Here is a 26,726-nt window from a genome sequence, read left to right as displayed (position 1 = left end):
ATTGTTAAAAGACATAGATAACTGCTCAGACGCACTTGGAATAATAGCTTACGCAGACGACCTGATGATTTTAATAGGAGACAAAAATAAGCGCTTTCTGGAATCCAAAGCCAATACTTTATTAACTTTGCTTGATAAATGATGTACAAGGTAGAATCAAAAAGTAAGGTAACAAGTGCCCTGAAAATGTATAACGATATGCTAGTAACTGTTTTTTTGTGTGTTGTAGGTATTGATGGATAGTATCCCTGGTGACCGCTAGAGAGCAGCACGGTGACACAATTGCAGAGAATCGCAGTTCAAAGATAGCAGGGTTACTGGAAACATGGTCAAATGTGGAAGTGCGAAGTGTGATCAGGTTTTTGCATGCGAAGGGGAAGAAACCAGCCGAGATCCATCGGGAACTTGTGGAGGTGTATGGAAACAACGTGTTATCCAGGAAACAAGTGTGGTGTTGCTGTAAGGAGTTTGAAAATGGTAGAACTGACATTAATGATGATCAGCGAAGTGGCAGACCGTCAACTTCAGCTACTGACCAGAACATTTGTCAGGGGGAGGGAATGATTAGGGAGGATAGGCGAATCACACTGTCACACATTGCAGATGCACTGAACATTTCGTATGGTTCTGTGCACAGTATTGTGCACAACACGCTTGGCTACCGCAAAGTGTGTGCACATTGGGTACCAAGAAATCTCACTGATTATGACAAAGGCAGACGAATGGGCATGAGTCTGAACCACCTGATCCGTTATCAACAAGAAGGGTCGTGATTTCTGTATCGCATCATTACGGGTGATGAGACACCTGTGCCATTGTGGACACCGGAATCCAAACGTTCCTCCATGATGTGGTAACATCCATCGTCGCTACCATCCAAAAAGTTTAAAACAGTAACATGTGCAAGGAAAACAATGGCCACGATCTTTTGGGACCACCTTGGTGTGATTTAACTGGAATTCCTTCCACGTGGCACCACTGTCAATGCTGTGACCTACTGCCAGACATTGGACAGATTGAGAGAGGCCATACGTCGGAAACGACCTGGAGCACTCAGGGAGTGTGTATTGTTGTTACACGACAACGCTCGACCTCACACAGCGCAGCTCACCCGTGACCATGTCACATGTTTCCACTGGGAGTTTTGGAACACCCCGTATACAGCCCTGATCTTGCACCCAGCGATTTCCATCTGTTCGGACCAATGAAGAAGCATCTTCGAGGACGACGCTTCAACACAGTGCAAGAGGCACAGGATGCAGTGAAAACCTGATTGGACAGTAGGGTGTATCGAAAATAACTTTTTTTTGAAATGTTAAGGTGGCTAGTGGGGAAAAGTGGCCATTTGTGACCAAAAACACGTCTGATTTTTTTTCAGATTTTTTGGATGTCGTTTAGGTGGCGTTTAGGAGGCCGCTTCCAAAGGTGTCGGGCTCCGTCAGTTATGAATGGTTCCTTCTTGATCCCAAACCACACCGGTGCGTACTCCTTCATTATGTAGTATGTGGAATTTGATCTACTTGTCCCGATTTCTCCCACACCACTTGAGAGATCTGATGAATAGGGTCATTCAACAAAACGCATTCTTGCCCCATCCTGAAAATCTCCTGCTGGCTTTAATAACCGACAAAATCCTAGAAATAAGAAGTTTTGGTTGGCAAAGAATTAAGAAAGCAAGAGGATTGAAAAAAAGGCAAAACAATTCGCACTTTTGTTTTACCAACCATCCATTTTAATGCAGACCAATACTATGACATGGTTGATTGGGCTTCATGCTCCCTCCACGAGCCTACGTTGGCCAATAATATTACAAATGAAGAAGTAGATGACTACAATAAAAACAAAAATATAGCGGAAATTCAAGACTTCCCCTGCCACACACAAGGAGTGGAGCAACTTGTGAAAATTATCACAGAGGCTGCTTCTTCCGTTTTCGGCACCAGCGCACGTGATGGCTACATCAAAGCGAAATTCGAATCTAGAGAACATATGCCGACATTTCGAACAAAAAGTTACTATAAAGTTCAAGGAGAAAACTAGAAGAAAATCTTGGCCTGCCCCTTAGTAAAATTATGTTTGCCAACATCATTTGGGTGGGTGGAGCTCGCAGTCCAGCCACCTCCTCGTGGTGAGCTCTGGGTTATTTTCAAAGCATAATAAGCTATGAAAATAAGCGAAGCGGTGGACAGTAATTGAGGAACTGTTAGCAATTAGAAAGCCAAAGTATTTTATTTAGTCTTTTATATCGGAAAACCTTCGAATAAACACAGTCGAAACCAATTGGAAACCATCAATAGAAAAAATGGAGTTTTTAAACCTCAAATTGACAATTTTTGACCAAAAGCATACGTAAACAGCATAGGAAACCACCCCTAAGGCACGAATGTAACATATTTGCCATAAACAAAACAATAAACGACCATAATGCAGAAAAAACACATGAAATAGCCAAATAATGACATTTCTGTGAAATTGTTGTGCGTGTTGCATAACCAAATCACTATCAAAACTTCAAGGTCGATGCGCGCCACCTAAACGACCTCCAATAAATCTGAAAAAAATCAGACGTTTTTTTGGTCACAAATGGCCACTTTTCCGCACTAGCCATCTTAACATTTCGAAAAAAAGTTTTTTTCGATTCACCCTATTGGACAGCCTTGACACTGATTTCTTCACTCGTGGCATTGATGCATTGGTCACCCGCTGGAACACGTGCTTAGACAAATATGGTGACTATGTGGAATGTTATTGTGCAGTGTCATGTATACCCTGTCACAGTTTAGGCAACCACGACATAAAGGTTTCTGTGGAAAAAACTTGTTACATTACTTTTTGATTCTACCTTGTAGTATATCCAAAGTGCAAATTGCAATATACAAAAGATTCAAGTTTCAACTAAGTAAAATTGATCAAACCACCATGCATAAAACTAAGAAATAGTACTGTAAAGGAAACAAAATCTATTAAATATCTTGAAATCTACATGGATCAACGTTTTGGATGCAGTAGTCACTTAGAATATATCCAAAAAAAAGCCAAGATGGCAATACATAAGAAACTAAATGTTGGAAAAATAATATCTAAAATCCCTTTCAACATAGCAATAATTTACTACAAGGCAATATTCCCTCCTATAATAAAGTATGAAGCCAACATATGGGCCCGCCTAGTACTTGAAGAGGGTGTTAAGACAGCTGTACGATCAGCGCAGAAAAATGTTTTATTGAGAATAATGAGAGCATTCAAATACCTCATGCACTGTATCATTGATAGCTACCACAGTGGTTTTCCTTTTGGATATTGAGGTTCTTCAAACGGCAGTAAAATACTGGCTTAAGAAACTATGAGTATAATAAGTTAAAGATATAATATTCAAGTTAGTAATATAAATGAAGTTATTAGATACTTCAATCAAAAGTGGAAAGAACAATGGGAAATGAATGGGTAGATTCAAGGTAGGAAATATATTCAGGATGTCAACGAAAGAGTAAAGTGGAACAAATTAAACCTATCGAAAGGACTAGTACTTTAACTTACGGGCCGTAGACCTTATAACAATTATCTTCACCGATTCAAATTTGGAAACAGTGAATAAAGTGCAATATGCATGGTGATTGATTCTCCCGAACATAAAGTGTTTAGCTGCAGAATGCATCACTGAGTAACAGTTAAAATCTTAACTTGATCAGTGAAATCCTGAAATAATACTCAGGAACAAGAAGATATATGAAGTTATTAATAAATTAACAGAAGTTATATCTCAACTACAGGAACAGGAATATAAATTTAACGTAAGAAGAAATCCAATTCTTGGGGGTGAGGGTGCTTCAGGAGGGGAACTGGGCGTAGGGAAGAGAGTTAAAATAATTACAAGACCAAAGAAAATACCGAGGAACAAAGAGGTCTCCCTCAAAGAAGAGGAATGAATATATTATGAGATAGAACCAACAGCCATAAACAGAAGGTTATATATACTACGTCGTCTCTGACAGATCTAAATCTTGTTAAAGATAACTTTTACTCTAAGATCGAAAGTGGAGAACTAATGTAATATTCTAAATTATTGATTGATTGATTGATTGATTTATTGATTGAATTGAAGTTTCAATTTCTGTCTTATGCAGAGTAAGTCTAATCGGGACTGGATATACAGTAGTAGTATTCAATATGTACCTTTGAGATCACCCCTGATTTTTTGGCCTCTAATAAAATCGCACCAAAACCTCAAAAACTCACTTTCTCTCCACGTTCCGCGCCTCATTTATTGCGCTGACGATGTTTCACAGCGCAGAAAAGCCGGTACGAGAAAATACACTTTCTCATCCTTGAAGTACGAATGCACCTTATCGTAATTTTCCAAGTCCGGGGGGGGCCATGTTTATATATCGTGAGCTTTGTAAACCTCTCGAGAACGATGTGATATTTCTGCCACACACACATATGCGCGGGCCTCTCATTATTTATGTATTGTGACGCAAGCAAACAAACAAATAATAATTGTGTTTTTTTTAGGATTCCTGGCCCCTATAAACCCGCCAGGGTGCGTGGTGCCCAACCAAAAAAAAAAGGTTCTAACGGCTGCGGTTATAGAAAACCACACCTCTGTAGAGTTTCACGTGTTTTTTTTCTCAAACTTCCATGAAACTCTACAGAGGACCTCCGTAATGCATGCAACGTGTACTAACGACTCTAGTGTTATTTGATGTTGTATTTTTGCATGCTTTTTTTCTAGTGTGTGTATGTGTATGTGCTTTGATGTTCGACAGCATCTGAAATGATCAAGTAAAAAAAAAGAATTTCATTGTTAATTTTCTCATGTAAAAAAAAACAACAAATTTTGTGCAAATTCTGATTGTCTCGTGCTATAGTGCAAAAAAAACTGATGAAAAAAAAGACATTGTAACTGATAACTGGTGAAATTGACATTGTAACTGATCTGAACTAGTGAAATTCGTATTATCATTGTAACTGATTGTGCTAGTACAAAATTCTTATTGTAACTGATTGTGCAAGTGCAAGAAAGAAATGTTAAACCTGTTAAAACTGCTCCGTGACCCTCTCGTTCTTCACGTCATGGATGAAGGACTTATCGACGACCAGGATGACGCTGCACACGGTATCCTCGGGCAGCGCGTCGTGGAACTCGCAGACGACCTTGATGTTGGTGCGATCATTGACCACGACCTGCTTCCGCTTCGTCGTGTTGATGACGAACATGGGTCTGTGGGTTTTGAATTCGCTGGGCGTGTAGTACATGTCCACGTTTCCCTCGGTCACGCGCTTGTAAGCAGAGAACGCTTCGTAAAGTTTTAAGTAATCATCGAGGTTGTAATTCTCGCGCGGGAACACTTCGTTCCTGCCATTCTTGAGATAAACGTTTTTGATCTTGCAGTCGTCGAATTTGCTGGAATCTTTTTCCTGATTCTTGTCCCTCCCGGTCTGAAAGAGTACAATGACGATATCTGGCATGTCAAACTGTATGTTGTTAAACTGCGTCGTCACGTCGAATTCCATGTGACTTCCGGACGCTATCTTCTGCACGCACTGGTAACTGTGAAAGTGAATCGGCACCTGTGGACTCTTCAAGATCTCCGCTTTGTACTTGAGGGCGTAGTTGGTTTCGTATTCCACCACCGGCATTCTCAACTTCATGCTCCGGATGACGCACTTGGCCGCCTCGGGTAATGTGTTGGGCAGCGGCGTGCCGTCCGGACCCAAAATAGCGTATCGCATCAGTGCGTCGTTGTCGTTGGCCGCTCTTCGAAATGTGATTCTCAGTCCTCCCTTCCACATGATCTCCTTGTAGTCCGAGAAGAATCCCGGAAGCAGATGCATGGGAAAAAGCACCGTGTGACTTCTCGTCGATATTTTGGTCCCCGCTTCGAATCATCCCGCCTGATAGTATGCTGCGTCCGTTTTGGATAATTTCAATGTTCCCACTGCCGTCGACGTGATGCCTGGATAATCGATTCTGTCGATGACGTTGTTGTGTTTCCTCACATCCACCTGCGAGAACAGGTGAGGCACGAAGTTGTACACGAGTATCAAATTTGCTGCTGCGGGGAACGCGTCTCCGCTTTCTTTCTTCACCACGTCGAATTGAAGGTAAAGGTCTGCTCTGTGAGGATGAACGAACCCGTCGCCTACGTCCACGTCATATTCGATCTCCCGGTTCGCTTCGTTCAAATTTGCGAACGTGCGACGGTTGGGATGGAAAGATTGCAATTCGTAACTTTCGATTTGCTCCATTTTTTTTTCACTATGTGTGTTATTTATTATACGTTGATCTCCACGACGGCCGTGGTCGTGGCACCTGCGAAATCCACCACGTCTCCTTTCTCGTTCGTCACCACCAACTCTATGTTGTCTATGCGGTTGCGACATACTGGAAAATAGATCGGCGAAGAGGGTGTGTAGATGATCGGTTCCATGAATTCGGAACTGGGTTTGAACGTGGCTATGATTCCCGTCTGCTTGTGACTTCTCAGCAACCCGTCCGAGGATTTCGTGATCAAGCCTTCCGCTACCTTGCAGTGTACGTTCAAAGTTTCGATGGCTAGAAATTTAGGATTGTTTGCACCCGTGTGCTTGATGCCAGCTTCGAGTTTGGTGTCGTTCTCGAAACCTAAAAGTTCTCCTATGGTGCCCAGGTCCACGGTCTTCGTCGCCGATACGATTTCGAATCTGTGCGTGACCGAATTTTGGGAAAGGTACGTGCCTTTGGGTAATTGAGCTTGCAAAGTAGAAAGATTGTATTGACCTGGCGTGACGACGATATGTTCGCTTCCGACGCTAATTTTGTTGTTGTGCTGCGTGACGTTAGGTATGAGGTACATGCTGTAGAATGCACGCAGAGCTATGGATTTAGGATAGACGATGTCGTCGTGCAGCGTGAGTTTCAAGATCGAAGATTCGCTCGTGAGATGGAACACGCCCATCGTGATGCTCTTTTAGGTTCCACAATGCTTTCTGGAAATCTTCCACCTGTGGCTTATTTATTTTAGAGAGAAACGTGAGCATGGAGAGACAGAGATGACCGCAGTTCACGTCTCCGAAATTTTGAATACGTTCGTCGTTGTAGTATATAGGAATGTTCGTTTTCAGATAACGAACTAAATTTGTAGGTGGAACACCTCCGAAAGAATCGAAAACGAATGCTTTATCATTTTTGTGGTAACATATCCAATGCGTGTCTGGATTTTCTTGACTGTCCAAGTTGACTACGCCGCATTCTCTATTTTTAACGGTTGAAGGTAACGAGTCGGACATGAAAACGCCTCTGAAGTGTTTGATTTGTAATGGATTGATCAGAGATTCAATGTCTCGGTGGTTAGTGCTGTTTCTTTTTTTTAAACTTCCTTATGACCCCCTTCCCCTTCTTCTCCATGGCCAGATTGTGACGTTTCTGTTCTTCCAATTACGCCTTGTTCTTCTTCGAGTCGATGACGGTTTTCGCGATGGCGGCGCTACCCCCAGCCAAACTTCCAACGGCCCCCAATGCTGCCATAATGGCCGGGATGCTGAATATGAACCCCCCTGTCTTTTGCTGTTTCCGCGAACGCTGCAACCGTCTCAATTGTGGAGTGCTGAGCAGTAATTTCATTCCGTGTCCTTTGGACAAGCAAGAACGTTTCTTCTCGCGTTGTTTCTTGGTGAGTAACCCATCGAGGGCACCCAGCGTTTTCAGATTCGAATATGGTATCTGGTACACGACACCCTTGGGCTTCATGTTTTTTTTCACGGTATGTTATTTACATATGTTCTGAGATTTTTTTTTTTGTTTCGTGTAATTTTTTTTTCAAGGTATGTTATTTTATATACTCTGCGCAGCCGTTACACAAACTCTATTACGTGCTTCGTTTTCTTACCAAGAAGTTCCTTTGTCCCCTTGTACACGATTTGAGTTTTGTTCTCGATTAAAATAGCTAGCTTCTCGTCGGATAACATGATAGCGTATCGATCTGGTAAAAATAGACTGTATTGTCCGTTGAGCAACAGACGCAACTTGGGACCATACTGGGTAGAAACAATTGAACCGGAAGTTATCGTGTAAGGTTTGTCCACTTCCAATTCCTGAATTTTTACATATTCGACTGATGAATTTAGCATTTGTTATAATGCTTGGAGGTCAGTCATATCGAAGAGAAATTTCAGGGTGTTATAGAAATTTAATTTTTTTCACAATGTGTGTTATTTATATACCGAAGATTTTTTTTCACGATGTGTGTTTTTTATATATCAAGTTTTGACACGTATATATTATTATTTTTTTTCACAGAGGAAGAAAGTTCGTGCTTCGGAAAACGCGATGATGTGCGTGATTATATCTTCGGTCTCCTGTTTAGACTTGCGCCAATCATCCGTGTATCGTCTTCTCCCCTGCCTCGCCTCGTGAAGTTCGTCCATTTTTTTCGTTTAATTTTTCCCCTGCAGCCGAAAGAAGAGTGTCGAGATCACCGCACCTCATGCCACTGATCTCCCGAAGATAACCCTTGACAACCATTTCACAAGGGATACGAAATTTCGGCGTTGTTCTTGCTATGATTAAAAGTTTGCCTACATCTCCGTTTACCGCGTGTTTGAATATGATGCATAGCAGTTCGTGCGGTAAGTCGATTATACAAGACATGTTGTTATTATTATTTTTTTACTGTATGTTATTTATTTATATACCCCATCCAAATTTTTGTTTCGTGCTCATGGCGATGGTGGTGCCCAGTGCTGCAACTCTTTCACCCAACGATGCGTCTCTCTTTCGAAAGCGGCATGTTCCAATTTCTTGTCTGCTTCGTGACGTGCATCCAGATCGGTGCAGGTGTTGTAAGCGATGTCGTGATCTTTGCATGCCGCGTCCAACGGATTCACACCCTTGTCTCCTCTCTCCAATCTTTTCTCGAGTTTGGTACCCGGTCCGCAGTACTGGTAGCCATGTAAATGCATCTCGAAAGGTAACTTGTTGATGATGTCGTTCACGAGTCCCTTTCCGCCACGTTCCAGAATCTCGGAGGCAGCGTGTTGATGATTTTGATCAGGTAACCTATGCCCTTGTCGTCGTTCACGATCAAGTTGGAAAGTTTCGTGCTGATCATGTCCACGATGCCAACCTTCTCGTTGTAGAAATTACGATTGCCTGCATTCTCTTCACCGGCTACCACTAACAATCCGTCCACGAGCTTCCTTACGTCGTCCACCCAAACGAATTATTTGGGTAACGTGTTGTAGCGTTTGACGCCGCTTCCACTCTTCACCTCGTTTGAAATCGGTTTGATGAGATTCCTGTACTTCTCACCGCTGCTCGATTTCACCTATTCTGCGAGGCATCGTTGTTCTGGTACATGGCATCCGTCATGATCAGAATTTCCCTGTAACTCTGGTAATCTTCGTCCGTGTAATCTTTCGGCTGCTTTTTGGCAAGGAGTTCCCACAGTCCCACCGTACCCGGATACCTGGTCCAACTATTCTTCTCGCCTAAATTAACTTTAATGTCGTTGCCTTCGAAGGTGACTTTCGATTTTCCAATCTTCCAAATCACACCCTCGTTGGTTTCCATGCTCGGATACAATCCGAACACTTCATCCTTGTCGAACTTCCCCGTGCTCAGGTAGTCTCGTGCCAAAGGTCCCAACTCGATCTTATCCGAAGACGAAGTACTGCTTATGGCTCGATGTCGTGCCGGTGCGTCCTTCAGATCGAACGGCGTTGAAGGAATGCTCGAAATGGGCGTGGGTACAGTGTAACTTTTAGCTGCGAGTGATACGAGTTCGTTGATCAAATCTTTATTTTGTTCCGTGACACTTTTAATTTCTTTACCTAGACCGCTGATGGCATCGATCACAGGTTGATCCTGACGTTTCTTCTCTTCGTAGATTCCGCGATTCTCGGATTTCCAACCTTTGAATCGCTTCACTAGATATTCACGCAACTTGAGATTGTCCTCTTCTTGAAATTGACGTTTTGACATTTTTCTATATACGTTGAAACATTTCTGAAACGTTCGGTTCTCGTAGTTTTCTTGCCGTCACCCGCTTGAGACTATCCACTTTTCTAATACTCACTTTTTTGTTATAATGGTTATTTTATATATGCTTGTCAGACGTTTGAAAAAAAAACGTTTTTTTCATATTTTATTTTTTAGATTCTCGACCTTTGATTTTTTATTTTTTTCTTCTTGTTGCAAATCTGAAATTTTCCTCTTGTTAGCCTCTGAGACGTTTAGATAAACGTTTATTTTATTCCTATACTTTCCATGGTTTGCTTTTCGAGTCATGTGAATGGTCACGAATCCGAAATCACCTTGGTTCCATCAGGGGGAGCAGAATTTAGAAAATAGATTGTAATTCATGTCAGCCCCTACGTAATCATCCTGTGCGTGTTTTAAATTGGTGTGGTCATGTCGAAACAAGCAAATAAAATTAGCATTATCGCGTAGCAGTTGTTTCGGAACCTTGGAAAACGTTTGTGCCAGGTAGAAACAATCTAATCCTTTGTGACGACCTCGAGTGAAAAAATTACGAATCTCGTTTTGATTTTCCAGGATCATGTCGTCGAACACCACAACGGAATTCTCGAGACAATCGTCCAGTGGAATGATTTCAGATGCGAAAGTTGCAATGCCAAGTCCCTCGTACAGTTTCATAAGTTGCTGGTATTTCGGATGTTCGAGACTTTTCGAAAATACGTAGAGGTGTCTGTTTTCCCAGTCTAACCAATAGGGTGCGAGGATAAAATTATCAATGAGCAGTGTCGTCTTTCCGCACCCTGAAGGTCCTACGAGAAGACACCGTATGCTATCGGGGAGCAATTCGCCGTTCCTTTTTTTCGTTTGACTTTCCGAATCAGGTAAACGTTTCACAACATTCCACGTACTCATAGAATCACTTCGTTCGAGTCGATCCAACTTGTTCCCGGAAGTCCCAGCCATTTCACCAAAAGTTTGTCACCTCTCTTACGCAAAACTTTTTCGATAAGGTACGTGTCGGGGTATTTAGTTTTAGAGAGTTCCTCCTCGTAGAAGCGCCCCAATAAAATTTCACCGCCACTGTCCTTTATTATATACGTGTGACGGTTCCCGGGTAAAACTCGAACCACGGTAAAAATTTCCGTGCTCCAGTTTCGTGTGAAACCCTTGTCGAACGATCGCTTCAATTTACTGATCCTCACCTGGTCTCCAATTTTGTATTTAGGTCTTTTTGTCGTGGGTGTGTACTTTGGACAGTAGAAATTAAGCGCTGCTCGTCGGACTTCGTAACGTCAGCTGGCTTCATGCCTATCGTTCTGTGCACCGTGTGATTATAGTCGTTAACGAGTTCCGGAAGAAAGGTGACCCACTTGTAGCTTCCCTGAAGCGTAAAGCGTGACCACATGCGCGATTTCAGAGTGCGATTGAATCTTTCCACGATGCTGGCTTTGACGTCACTGAAGGTCGAGTAATGTTGAACGTCGTGTTTCCGAATAAACTGAATGAACCTGGCATTGTAGAATTCCTTCCCGTTGTCCGTGTGCAGAAACCGAGGTCGTGTGCCGTTTTCGCGAAACAATTTTTTTAGATTGTCGCTGCTCATCTCCACGAGGTCACTTTGCCAGAGGTCTTCGATGCCCTTGGTTACCATTGCCAAACGTTCGTAGTTGCGGCGTGCAGGTTTATGCAAGTAGTGTAAGTTGAGCGTTTCAAAGTAGTACTTAGTAGGTATTGTTTTTTTTTATCAATTGAATATCACTTTTTGACATATTTTGACAATTTTTTGTCCATGTTTTAGCGTTTAGCGATGTTTTTAGTACAATTTTCAATGCATTATTTTTTTCCCACTCGTACTTGGTAGGTATGCATTTGTAGCCTTTTTTTTATCAATTGAATATCACTTTTTGACATATATTGACAATTTTTTGTCGATGTTTTAGCGCTTAGCGATGTTTTTGTAAAATTTCCCATTTTTTCTCTTTTTTTCCCACTCGTACTTGGTACGAATGCCACGATCTTACGTGATATAACTTAACCTATCCTTTTTTGTGCTAAACTACACGAAAGCCTCTACGTGCTAGTAGTGCAGATTAGAGAGTTCAACGCCATCAATTGGGGATAAAAAAAACCTTAAAAACTCACTTTCTCTCCACGTTCCGCGCCTCATTTATTGCGCTGACGATAGTTTGCAGCGAAGAAAAGAGCACCAAAACATCAAAAACTCACTTTACTCATTTGGGGATCACCAAAATCTCAAAAACTCATTTTTATTAATTGAGGTTCACCAAAACCTCAAAACCTCACTTTCTCTCCACGTTCCGCGCATTTATTCGTTGCGCTGACACAGCGTGATGAGTAAATAATATACTCTCTCCCATCCTTGAAGGATGAATGCACCTTATCGTAATTTTCCAACTTCGGGACCAATGTTTATATATCGTGACCTTTGTAAACCTCTTTCGGAAACGATGTGCCACACACACGCGCGCGCGCCTATATTGTGACGCAAGCAAACAAATAATATTTTTTTTAAGATTCCTGGCCCCTAACCCCACTTCCGGTCGCCATTTTGGATTTCCGAACATAGGTTGTATTCATATTTTACTCACATATAGGCGTACGTGATGAATCCTCAAACAGATTTTTCCTAAGTCTTACCGTTTCCAAGATAACCCCACTTCCGGTCGCCATTTTGGATTTCCGAGCATAGGTTCTATTCATACTTTTTCTCACGTATAGGTGTACATGAAGAATCCGCAAACAGAATTTTCCTAAGTCTTACCGTTTCCAAGATAATCCCACTTCCGGTCGCCATTTTGGATTTCTGAGCATAGTTTCTATTGATATTTTACTTACATATAGGAGTACGTGATGAATCCGCAAACAGATTTTTCCTAAGTCATGAATTGGAGGGTTCTATGGCAACCTATATTAATTCTCGTAAGAGAACAGAAAACGCACACACACAAAAAAAAAACAATACTGTGGTCACTACAACAAATAGTCTTCTTCAACCCCTATCCAACAAACCAAAAAAAAAATCATCATCCTAACTAGAACCATGTAACTAACATTGTGATGACTCATATTAAATACCTCTTAATTGTATTACTTATAAGGGTATACTATTGCACAACGTTTTTGCAACAAGTTATTACGTAACATTGTGATGACTCATATCTAATGCCCTTCGTTGTATTAACTATAAGGGAGTAAACTATTACACAACATGTTGCAACAAGTTATGACGTAATGTGATGAGTCATATCTAACGTGGCGTCTTCTGATTGGTTAATTATTACAGGTGTTTTCAATACGGTCCGCGCTTTTATTATATAAGACGGCATACACTGCAGATCAGTCAGTCTCGTGAGAGCAGCCGAAGAGTACGGACGTCCTGTTGCAGCGCTCCTCGTTTTTGTAAAAAAAATAGGTATTTAACTTTCTTTGAAGCTACATACCATCTATTATTTCAAGTTCAAAGGTGTTTCACGTGGTTTTTCATAGTAATTTCGACCAGATTGAATTTTGACGTGATCGTGCATTTTCTATTTCACCTCAAGAAATTCTATATAAATAACATACCTGAAAATTGTATCGCTATATACTAGACTTTTTGATTTCTGTGATTTTCGAAAAAGCAATGGCATCCACCACCAGTTTGAATCGTAAAAATGATAAAACTGAATGTGTTACTTGTGGGAAGCTAATCTCAAGGAACAATTTATCGGTACACAGGGCAACATGTAGCGAAACAGGTTCGATAATTAATCTTTCGTCACCTTCTAAGTCTTGTGCTCGATGCGGAAAGATGATCAGCATTACAAATTTAAGTAAACATCTCAAAATTTGCAAACCATCGACCGAACGAGGAACAGTGAAAAGAAAAATCGATGATCCAGGAACCGAAGCTTCCACTTCCAAGCAAATTAAATTATCGAATGAACGCAAACCAATTAGATCTGCATTCAACGACCAACTCCAGGATTTTTCAATTAAGTCAGAACCAGGCCGTGACATCCTTAGTTTCTTGGATGAAACGAAAACACCTGTACTAAATATTTTGAAAGATAAACTTGAAAACAACTCTATAAAAGTATACGTTGTTCTGTTTTCTGAATACGAGAAAGTTGATGGCACAACGAGTATTTTTTATCATCGTACAAAAAACCAGACACTTTATTTTGCTGACGTCGAAAATTTGGACAACTTCTATTATAAATTTTCCAACGAGCTGGTTAAGAAACACGACGGTTTCGAGGCTAAAGGGTCGGGATGGTCTCTGTGTGGAAGTCCTCACACGTTAACCGTTTACGTGAACCGATTCTCGCCTCTTCGCGCTTCCAGCTACGTTCCTCTTCCACCGAACATTCAACACAAGAGGGCTGTGTTAAATATACAGAACAGCGATAACAAGTGTTTCCTTTGGTGTATATTGGCTGCACTGCATCCTGTTCATTGCAAAAATAATCCAGAACAGGTTTCTAATTACAAACAATACGAGACCGACTTTCAAAGTGTAATGTCTGGCATCGAATACCCGGTGATATTGTCGGATATAACAAAGTTCGAAAATCGTGTAGGAAAACGCATCGCTATTAATGTATATTCCTTCACGTCAGATAAATATCTCGTGCATCCCGTCAGGATAAGCGATATCGACGATGACGATGCTCGTGTGATTAATCTTCTTCTAATTTCAAACGAGGATGTTCATCACTACACGCTAATTCGTTCACTATCACGTTTGGTCAAAAGTCAAACAACCAAGTATGAACATTGCGTCGAAGTTTGGCCGAGATGCCTAACCACGTTCGACGATCGAAAACAACTCAATTATCGTAATTACACTAGACGTCAAATTGCTATCGAGAAACTTGCCGAACATAAAATTTATTGCGGTGACAACAGACCGGCTAGAATGTTGATGCCCGAAACGAACGAAGTCGAAGAATTCAAAATGCACAAGGCATTGTTAGCACATCCCGCAATCATCGTCGCAGATTTCGAGGCGTTCCTCAAACCACTCTCCTACTGCGAACCGGATCCCGAAATTTCCTCCACAACGCCGTACCAGCTTCATCAACCTAATAGTTTCGGCTATGTTGTTGTGCGACGTGATAAAATAAATGAAGCATATATATACCGCGGACCAAATGTAATCGAACACTTCCTGGAAAAAATGGTGGAGGAGGTTGAGGTAATTGGTAGCGTACTGCTTACATCAAAACCGATGGCACCTTTAACTGAAAATGAACTTCAAAATTACAATTCCACTGAGGTGTGTCCGGTATGTGATCAAAGTTTCACTGATGAGAACAAAAAAATATTCCACCACGATCATTTCAGCGGAAACTACGTAGGTGGAATTTGCAACACGTGCAATCTTAAAATCCAGAAACCTAAATTCATCCCCATATTCTTTCACAACGGAAGCGGATATGATTTTCACCACCTGGTGAGACATCTTGGCTACGATCCGAAACGTATAGGTGTCTTGGCCGAGAATGAAGAACGCTACATTAGTCTCAGCAAGCAAGTGTCGATTCCGGGAACGAAAAATACAATCGAGATGCGCTTCCTGGATTCGTATAGATTTCTCTCTGCAAGTCTGGATGCTTTAGCGAACAAACTCACCGACGATCAATTTAAAATAACTAGAGCTAGTTTTCCCAACGTAGACATAGAACTCGTTAGACGTAAAGGGGTTTATCCTTACGAATATGTTAGTGATAGTTCTAAATTTAACGACGACGCTCTTCCATTTCCAAGAGAATTTTACAGCAGACTCAGACAGAAAGGAATCACGGACGAAGAATACCAACACGCGCAACTCATGTGGGAGAAATTAGGATGTAGGACACTCGGAGACTACCACGACGCATACTTAAAACTGGACGTGACGATACTCGCGGATGTTTTTCAAGCGTTCAGGAAAACGGCAACAAATATTTATCAATTAGATCCAGCGTATTTCTACAGCCTACCGGGATTAGCGTGGTCGGCAATGTTATTCCAGACAAAGGTCAAGCTGGAACTGATATCGGACGTTGACATGTTACTTTTCATCGAAAGAGGGATACGAGGTGGAATGGTGCAATGCGTACAGAGACATGCAAAAGCTAATAACGTACACATGAAAGAAGATTACGATTCAAATCGAGCATCGAATTACATCTTCTACGCCGACGTTAATAATCTCTACGGACATGCCATGGTTCAGAAACTTCCTTACGGGGGATTCGAATGGTTAGATCCCACTTCGATAGACATTATTCATTTCGACGATAGCGAGTGTGGTTTCTTCGCAGAGGTAGATCTCCAATTCTCCGACCACCTGCACGACACGTTTTCGGATTTGCCTCCGACTCCCGAAATCAAATGTCCACCCGACTCGGTTCAAGACAAGCTTTTGTTAACATTGGACCCTAAACAGAGATACGTCGTCCACTACAAGAATCTCCGGTTTTTGATTGGGAAGGGTGTTCAGATAGTAAATGTTAGAAGAATACTAAAGTTTAAACATTCCACGTGGTTAAGACCTTACATAGAAACTAACACACAACATAGAACAGCTGCCACTTCCGATTTAGACAAGGACTTATTTAAATTAATGAACAATGCGGTGTACGGAAAAACCATGGAGAATGTTAGAAAGCACGTAGACGTGAAATTAATTTCCGATAAGAATAAATGTCGGAAGTGGATAGCCGATCCTAGATTCAAGTCGAGAAAAATTTACAACGAGAATTTGGCACTTTTCAATCTAGATATAAAATTGATGAAATTCAGAAAACCAATTTACGTTGGCGCAACGGTTCTCGACTTGTCGAAACTTTACATGTTCGAATTTCATTATGACGTGATGAAACCCTTCTTCAATGATAAGATGTCACTTTTGTACACGGACACCGACAGCTTTATTTACAGCATACAAACACCTAACCTATACGAAGACATAAAAAATTCTTCCATGCTTGAGTATTTCGATACTTCTGCGTATCCTCAACCCAACAGATTTGGAATTCCATCTCGTAACAAAAAGTCCTAGGTAAACTGAAAGATGAATGTAACGGTGATATTATTGTCGAGTTCGCGGGTTTGCGTTCGAAGATGTATGCCATGAGAACAGAGAGTAGCGTCACGAAGAAAGCAAAAGGTGTGGGCAAAAATACGGTGGAGAACAAACTCACCTTCCACGATTACATCGATTGCCTTTACTCACAATCGACGATACTAAGTATAGAACAAAGAATCCAAAGTGTAGACCACGTGATTACAACAAACGAAGTTAGGAAGGTAGCATTAGATCCGCAAGACGATAAAAGATGTATTTTGTCTTGTGGAATCCACACGTTGCCTTGGGGACACTATCGTTTTGAAATTAGTAAAAATTGTAGGCAATGCAAATGAAAAAAAATGAACTTAAATAACTATAACTAAAATAAAAAAAACTTTAACTATCTCACATACACAATAAATAACTAGCAAGGACAATGAATCACTTTGGTTTCCGAAAGCAAACAATGGAGACTGTACACCGCACGGCAGATCATGAATTTCTACCTTCCATGTTATCTAAACTCAACGGCCTGTTGATCAATCAATTTTCGGAACGCTGCTCTTCTTGCTGGAACAGTGACGATTTCGGATTCGCGACGATCGACGTGACGAGGAAACCCAACGACGGAAAATACAGAAACAAAATCAACGACTTTCAAAACGTCGCGACGATCGACGTGACTAAGGATGTCACGGCCTGGTTCTGACTTAATTGAAAAATCCTGGAGTTGGTTGTTGAATGCAGATCTAATTGGTTTGCGTTCATTCGATAATTTAATTTGCTTGGAAGTGGAAGCTTCGGTTCCTGGATCATCGATTTTTCTTTTCGATGCTTGTCCGGTCGATGGTTTGCAAATTTTGAGGTGTTTACTTAAATTTACAATGCTGATCATTTTTCCGCATCGAGCACAAGGCTTAGAAGGTAACGAACAATTAATTCTCGAACCTGTTTCGCTACATCTTGCCCTGTGTACCGATAAATTGTTCCTTGAGATTAGCTTCCCACAAGTAACACATTCAGTTTTATCATTTTTACAATTGAAACTGGTGGTGGATGCCATTGCTTTTTCGAAAATCACAGAAATCAAAAAGTCTAGTATATAGCGATACAATTTTCAGGTATGTTATTTATATATAATTTCTTGAGGTGAAATAGAAAATGCACGATCACGTCAAAATTCAATCTGGTCGAAATTACTATGAAAAACCACGTGAAACACCTTTGAACTTGAAATAATAGATAGTATGTAGCTTCAAAGAAAGTTAAATACCTATTTTTTTTACAAAAAACGAGGAGCGCTGCAACAGGACGTCCGTACTCTTCGGCTGCTCTCACGAGACTGACTGATCTGCAGTGTATGCCGTCTTATATAATAAAAGTGCGGACCGTATTGAAAACACCTGTAATAATTAACCAACCAGAAGACGCCACGTTAGATATGACTCATCACATTACGTCATAACTTGTTGCAACATGTTGTGTAATAGTTTACTCCCTTATAGTTAATACAACGAAGGGCATTAGATATGAGTCATCACAATGTTACGTAATAACTTGTTGCAAAAACGTTGTGCAATAGTATACCCTTATAAGTAATACAATTAAGAGGTATTTAATATGAGTCATCACAATGTTAGTTACATGGTTCTAGTTAGGATGATGATTTTTTTTTGGTTTGTTGGATAGGGGTTGAAGAAGACTATTTGTTGTAGTGACCACAGTATTGTTTTTTTTTTTTTTGTGTGTGTGCGTTTTCTGTTCTCTTACGAGAATTAATATAGGTTGCCATAGAACCCTCCAATTCATGACTTAGGAAAAATCTGTTTGCGGATTCATCACATACGCCTATACATGAGTAAAATGTGAATAGAACCTATGTTCGGAAATCCAAAATGGCGACCGGAAGTAGGATTATCTTAGAAACAGTAAGACCTAGGAAAAATCTGTTTGCTGATTCACCACGAACGCCTATATGTAAGTAAAATATGAATAGAACCTATGTTCGGAAATTCAAAATAGCGACCGGAAGTGGGGTTATCTTGGAAACGGTAAGACTTAGGAAAAATCTGTTTGGTGATTCATCGTGTACACCTATATGTGAGAAAAAGTATGAATAGAAGCTATGATCGGAAATCCAAAATGGCGACCGGAAGTGGGGTTATCTTGGAAACGGTAAGACTTAGGAAAAATCTGTTTGCGGATTCATCACGTACGCCTATATGTGAGAAAAAATATAAATAGAACCTATGCTCGGAAATCCAAAATGGCGACCGGAAGTGGGGTTATCTTGGAAACGGTTAGACTTAGGAAAAATCTGTTTGCAGATTCATCACGTACGCGTATACGTGAGAAAAAGCATGAAAAGAACCTATGTTCTGAAATCCAAAATAGCGACCGGAAGTGGGGTTATCTTGAAAACGGTAAGACTTGCGAAAAATCTGTTTCCTGATTCATCACGTACTCCTATATGTAAGTAAAATATCAATAGAACCTATGCTCGGAAATCCAAAATGGCGACCGGAAGTGGGATTATCTTGGAAACGGTAAGACTTAGGAAAATTCTGTTTGCTAATTCTTCATGTACACCTATACGTGAGAAAAAGTATGAATAGAACCTATGCTCGGAAATCCAAAATGGCGACCGGAAGTGGGGTTATCTTGGAAAGGGTAAGACTTAGGAAAAATCTGTTTGAGGATTCATCACGTACGCCTATATGTGAGTAAAATATGAATACAACCTATGTTCGGAAATCCAAAATGGCGACCGGAAGTGGGGTTAGGGGCCAGGAATCTTAAAAAAAAATTATTTGTTTGTTTGCGTCACAATATAGGCGCGCGCGCGTGTGTGTGGCACATCGTTTCCGAAAGAGGTTTACAAAGGTCACGATATATAAACATTGGTCCCGGAGTTGGAAAATTACGATAAGGTGCATTCATCCTTCAAGGATGGGAGAGAGTATATTATTTACTCATCACGCTGTGTCAGCGCAACGAATAAATGCGCGGAACGTGGAGAGAAAGTGAGGTTTTGAGGTTTTGGTGAACCTCAATTAATAAAAATGAGTTTTTGAGATTTTGGTGATCCCCAAATGAGTAAAGTGAGTTTTTGATGTTTTGGTGCTCTTTTCTTCGCTGCAAACCATCGTCAGCGCAATAAATGAGGCTCGGAACGTGGAGAGAAAGTGAGTTTTTAAGGTTTTTTGATCCCCAATTGATGGCGTTGAACTCTCTAATCTGCACTACTAGCACGTAGAGGCTCTCGTGTAGTTTAGCACAAAAAAAGGATAGGTTAATTTATATCACGTAAGATCGTAGCATTCGTACCAAGTACGAGTGGGAAAAAAAGGGAAAAAATGGGAAATTTTACAAAAACATCACTAAGCGCTAAAACATCGACAAAAAATTGTCAATATATGTCAAAAAGTGATATTCAATTGATAAAAAAAAGGCTACAAATGCATACCTACCAAGTACGAGTGGGAAAAAAAATAATGCATTGAAAATTGTACTAAAAACATCGCTAAACGCTAAAACATGGACAAAAAATTGTCAAAATATGTCAAAAAGTGATATTCAATTGATAAAAAAAAACAATACCTACTAAGTACTACTTTGAAGCGCTCAACTTACACTACTTATGCAATTCTTCGACGATGGCTTGCCTAGACATTTTTAGAGATTACGTTTGAAGAGAATCACAAGCATGATGGGATTCAAAGAGGGTGGCACCTCGCTCGTGTTTTGAATGATCAGCTTATCGCCGGCACTCACGTCGAAAACGATAAGATCTTCGTCTTCGTGTATTTCATATATGTTGCGCGTTTCGTTCCAACGTGCCAGAGGAATGTTTCCTGCTTTCTGGACACGACGATTCGATATCAACGTCATGGTGGGAACGCTAGCTTTTCTGCAGTGAGGCCAGTACGAAAATTCGTTTATCTGAATCGTGCCATCGAGGAGAAACTTGTAATAGGGATGATAAGGATGTAACATGTACAGTTTGTTACCTTCGACGAACGTGGAGATTCTCTGTTGATTGGGTACGCTGTTGATTTCGATGGCTTGCAAAGTGAACAATGGGGCGATTTTAGTGTAGACGCTGAGCAGATTACTGTGAACGTGTCCAAGTTTATTTTCAATGGGCAACAAATGCTCGACTATGGTATCCGTTACGGCAGAAAATGACGGTTTGATTTTCAATTCCACGTTCAACTGCTTGTAGTTTTCGTTCAGTTCTTGCAACTTGGCACCGAAAGAGGCCAGCGTCGATTCCTGCGTGGATTCCAGCACTCCAACTTGATCTTTGATGTTGACCACAATGTTCTGAAGGTTCTCAACTTGATTCAATTTCGAACTTTTCTCGGTAAGATCGTTCACGATGCTTCGCATCTCGGTAAACTGCATGTGAAGATCCGTGACGCTCTGCGAAGTGGGCAGCGTCGACACCAGCGAAGTAATTTCATCTCGAATCTGTTCCACGTTTGCCGTTTCCCCAAGTCACCCTGTATGTTGTCCAGTACGTGATGAAAATGAGCAAGGTTCGATTCCACGTTCAAATTTTCTAAATATTCTATCTTCTGCTGAACCGGGCATAACGTGTCTTCAATACTCGTCAACGTGCTTGCTTGAGCGTGAATATTTTTAATTTCTTCGTTGATCAACTCCAAAGACGCCTGAAGCGTAGCGATGGTGGTTTGAATGTGTTCGAAATCTTGATAAGCCTCCAATTGAATTTTTATGTTCGCAACACTTTTACCGATGACCTGCAGTTCGTCTGACGATGGTAGGTTCGTCATGGTATCTTCCAAAGTCTGTAACTTGGATTTAATTTCTTCCAACGTGCTGGTGAATTCTTCTTGTTATTTGGAAACGACGACATGCAAGCGTTCTACGTCGATATCGTTCACGACGGTTTGAAGTTCAGAGAAATTCTTTTCAATTGCGGAAGTTCGTTCTTCGATTTCGAGTTTCAATTTTTCCAAATCTTCTTTCGATTGAAATTGCTGTAGTTTGGTCAAATCATTTTGAACCGAATCCACGCTCAACTGTATATTTTGAACGTTGTCGTAAGAAGGTACGTCAACATAATTTTTTATGATTGTTTTCAGTTCGGAATCGATTTTCAGAATAGGATCGAGACATTGCGTTTGGAGCGTAGCGATCTCCGACTCTAAACTTTTGTTTAAGGTCTCCTGCAAAGCGATCAAATCGCTCCTCAACCTTTTAACTCGAATATCCAGCATGATAATTTCTTCTGCGTGGTCTACACGCTTGGTGTGGCCGAAAATGTCGTTAGGCATTTTTTGTTAACGGTTGTTTATAATAGGATAGACGATTCGTAATTCTACGAAGAGAGGAATGAGTTTGTCGTAATCTCCGAGGAGTTGAACGTAAAGATAATCGCCTGCAGAAACATCGTACGCCTTGTTAGAAAGTACCTTGTCGTGCTTCATTCGAAAAATGTTCTTGCCGGTAGAAATTTTGGTTTTTCACCCTTCGTTCTCCGGATTCACGGTGATCCGAAGTTTCCCGTCGATCGGAATTTCGTAAGAACGTAAATTGTTATTGAAGACGTAAAACATCTTGCCGACTTCATCATCCAATTTCGTCCAAATGCTGTTAAGGTGAACAATCAGTACACCGTTGAGTTTAGATAACGTGGAAGGTAGATCTGTCGTGCGGGGTACAGTCTCCATATTGGTTTGCTTTCGGAAGCCAAAAAGATTCATTGTCCCTTGGTAGTTATTTTAAATTAAATTTCTATGGTGTGCCCCTTGTAGATCGCAGCGATGCAACTTGAAAATACTCGAACATGTAATTATGTCATTAGATCACGATGAAGAAAAAAAAAGTAAGAGTTGAATTTAACGAGGCCATCGTTTAGAGCGAGCGTAACGACATAATAACGACTTCCAACTTTTCATCGTCTGAGGGCTTCCTCTTTTCCTCCGTATGTTTTTGGAGAATGGCAAAAGACAGCGAACTTCATGGCTATGCGGTTAGAGTGGGGCACACGTCACATTGGTCGCTTCCATTGAAGTGGCCCCACTCTCTCGTGTGGATTTGACAATCAAGAACACGTAACTTGTTGTCTCTGGCATCCAATGCTACCTTGGTTACGCTCGTCGTGTACAGTTCGTGTAATTTATTCGCAATGCGATGATCGGTGCTGTGTTCTCTTTTACCTTGAAATAGGCATTCTTTGTAGTCTTGCATGCTGAATTTACTGGTACTTATTTTTTTCACACCCTTCGCTTTCTTGATCTCTTTTTCTTCTGCAATTTTGACGCAGTACATTTTGGCACGAAGCCCCGCAAATTCGCTGATGTACTTCTCGCCGACTTCATCTTTGTATTCTCCAATCGTCATTTTATTTTCTGTCGAATGCAAGTGATGGCCTGATGGTAAGTTGCTAAAATCAAAAGGATGCTTCATCGAATTCAGATCTTGTTCGAGGCTTGGTGTTTGGATTAGAAAAACGAAGCTATCCGTGTCAATGTAACATATTTCAATGTTATCTCCATAAAAGGGTTGAAACTGATCGTAGTAGGATTGGTACATGTGCAATTTAGAGAGTTCAAGGACGGTGGCACCTATGGCAATCGGCTTGTTGAGCATAACTTGCTTCTTGTTCTTCTCGACGAATATCAGATTCTCGTCGAAAATGGTGAAGTTTTTGAAGTAGGGGGCGCGACAATCTTCTCGAATTTCTTTTCGTCCGTGACCAACGTTGCGTCGATGTAATTGCGCACGTTCTCCATCGTCTTGCCGTAGATGGCGTTGTTGAATAGTTTGTACAGATCCTTGTCTGCAGGCGATGTTGATTGCGCTCTGCGTTGCGTGTTCTCGGCTATGTACCGTTGCAGCCACTTGCTCTGTCGGAACTTCAATCCTCTATGTACTTTCTTCAGCTGCAAGCCGTGATTCACGTAAAATTGGAGGAGTCGGTAGTGCAGAACGTAATTCCGCTTGTTCTCCATGCTTAGTATCAGTTTTGGTTCCGATCCTGCAGGTGGCTTCTCTTTGGTGGGGGCCAGGGCCAATCCGTGATGTTCCTCGTGAAGCGTTTCGGGATAATCGAGATCCACTTCCAAGAAACAGCCCCATTCGTTATTTTCGGTCCAGTTGAGAAAATCCTCGCAGGAGAGTTCCTCTTCGGTCATCCACACGTAGTCACTGATGGGAAGACACTGGGACATGGAATGGCCGTACAAGTTGTTGACATCCCAGTAGACAATGTAGGTGTTGGGCTTCGATGCATCGTAACCAGGCGTATGAGGATTGTTTGCGAGAGCATGGCGTCGGGGACATTGGACGATGCCACCGCGTATCGCACTCTCCATGAAGGCATACTGTTCTTTCTCTGCGATGAGCCCCAGTTCCACGTTGGTGTATTTCATCATAGATTCCCAAGTCAATCCCGGCGTCGTGAAGAAATACGGAGGATCCAATTTGTAGATCGAGATGCATCTCTTGCGAAACGACTCGAAAATGTCCATGAGAAGTGTCACATCCAATTTCAGGTAGATCTCATGATATTCGCGAAAAGTTTGGCAATTGAAAGCCGTCCACACACTACGAGCGTGTTCGTAGTCCTCTTCGGAACAGACGTCCTCCGTGAGATGAGAATAAAATGCCTCCGGGGGTGGAAGTTCGGTCTCGTCAAATTTGTCGAAATCATTGACGTACTCGTAGGGGTAGACGCCCTTGCGACGCAACAGATTCAAATTCTCATCTCCCGAAAACATTTGCTTGGTGGCCACAAGATCTTCGTCGCCAAGTTGAGTTGCAAGGGTGGCGAGGCTGGGGGACAGGAAATTGTAAGAGTCCAGGATTCTAAATTCCACACTTCCTCCTTCTTCGAGAGGGATCCACACTCTTACTGCAATATACTTCTCGCTCGTTCTAGGGATGATGCTGATTCGAGTCGTGATATTGTACAACTCTTTGATGAACAGATGTGTATCATATTTTTCCGTGTAATGCAGAAACACAGCAACAAAATGCGACTCCTTAATTTTAAGATTGCAGGAATTACAGATGGTGTTCAGGAATAATCCATTCTGATGATTATGGTGTACGACCTTGTGATTTTCGGGGGTGAAAGCCTGGTTACACTCCGCACATCTTGTCGCCGTGTCATGTCTCCGTTGTTGTTCCGTTGTGAGAGGAGGTGGAGAAACGTAAGGGCCTTTCAGGCTGGGTGCAAGTTCTCTTGGGCATTCCGCTATCTTCTTAACAAAATTTTTTGCCGCATCGGGTCCGCAATACAAGATGACATCATTTAATTTTTCTCCGTAGATGGAGAAACTGCAAGGTTCGTGGTGAAAAATTTGCATTGTGCTTGAGGTAGAGGGATCAGGGTTGCAAGACGTCATGGGAACTTGGAAGCTTTCAAAGTAGGCATAAAGGACGACGGGATGGTGGAGAAGAGCCTGGTGTTTCTGAAATTTCATCTTGGTTCCGGGTTCCGGCATGACATCTTCGGGTTCTGCATTCACGGAGCCAAAACACTTGTGCTGTTTTTTCATCTTTTTTCCCTCGCGAAAAATTCTCAAACACCGATCGCATATTTCAATCTTATTGTGATGCTTGCTGATCTGTCTTCCGACTAGGCGAGAAAAATTGCGAATCAAACTGTAACGGCCATCTACAAGCAAGAGTCGAATTACATTATTCTGACTTCTCGCAGGTCTTAACACACGAATGTCGCCGCAATCGTCAACCCCAAACACAGAAATATCGAGATCTTCTCTTTTTTCCTCTCTATAGTTTTTTAAAAATTGATTGATCATATTCAGGGGCACAGGATAGGAGATTCCTCTCATGACATTCTTAATTTTCGCTCGTATCGTCTGTAATTGGACAGGCGACGCGACCTTTATTGGTTAAAACACAATGAGCAAATGTCCTAGCAATGAACCCCGTTGACCGATTCACTCATGCGTGTGTGTGTTGCCTTCCTATTTTTTTTTTCAGCAAGACCTTTTGATGCGCATGTGCTGTGGGGGACAAATGGCAATGAACGAGCGTTGACAGTTCCATCTATGCATGTTGTCATGGTATTCGATCATTTTTCCTCGGCCTCTTCCACGCCCGTCAGGGTGGTGTGGTTTAAAATCCAGAACAATAAATTGACGAGCGTTTTTGTTTCGATCCCAAAGGGTCTGGCCAAACTAATTGCATGAAAAACGTGTGGCCCCGCTCTGCGAGAACCAGCACAAAACGCAACCATGCCTGAAACGAAGCGTCCACCGTTTCGTGTTTCTGATTCCATAAAAATAATTCGTGGTACCAGTACGCGAAAAGGTTGGAAAATTCCACATGCAACAATGCAGCTTTTTTGGTCGAGCATAATGTGGATAGGTAATCTTCCAAAGCGGATGTTGTGCTCGCTTCCACCGCCTCCTCCTCTGATTCGATCGTTATCGGGGATGTGGATTCTTCGTTCATGACCGTGGAGGCGGAAAAAATAGATTCGCTTGGGGTGGAAGAGGATGCAAGCTGAATGGGTTCGGGGAGTTGCCGTTGTTGTAGCGGTGGGGTTGCCGAGGTGGGGTCGTTTACCGCCGAAGCGGGCAGCATGGGCAATGCGGGCGAAACTATTATTTCTTGCGCCCTCGAAAAAATAACATTATTCTCCAATCGAGCACACACGCCTGCAAGAAAGACAAAAAGCTTGCGAGCGAAACTGCGAATCGTTCC

Source organism: Lepisma saccharinum, chromosome 2, assembly GCF_977018435.1.
Source record: "Lepisma saccharinum chromosome 2, izLepSacc3.1, whole genome shotgun sequence".
In the NCBI taxonomy this organism is placed as follows: domain Eukaryota; kingdom Metazoa; phylum Arthropoda; class Insecta; order Zygentoma; family Lepismatidae; genus Lepisma; species Lepisma saccharinum.
This window is presented reverse-complemented; position numbering follows the sequence as displayed.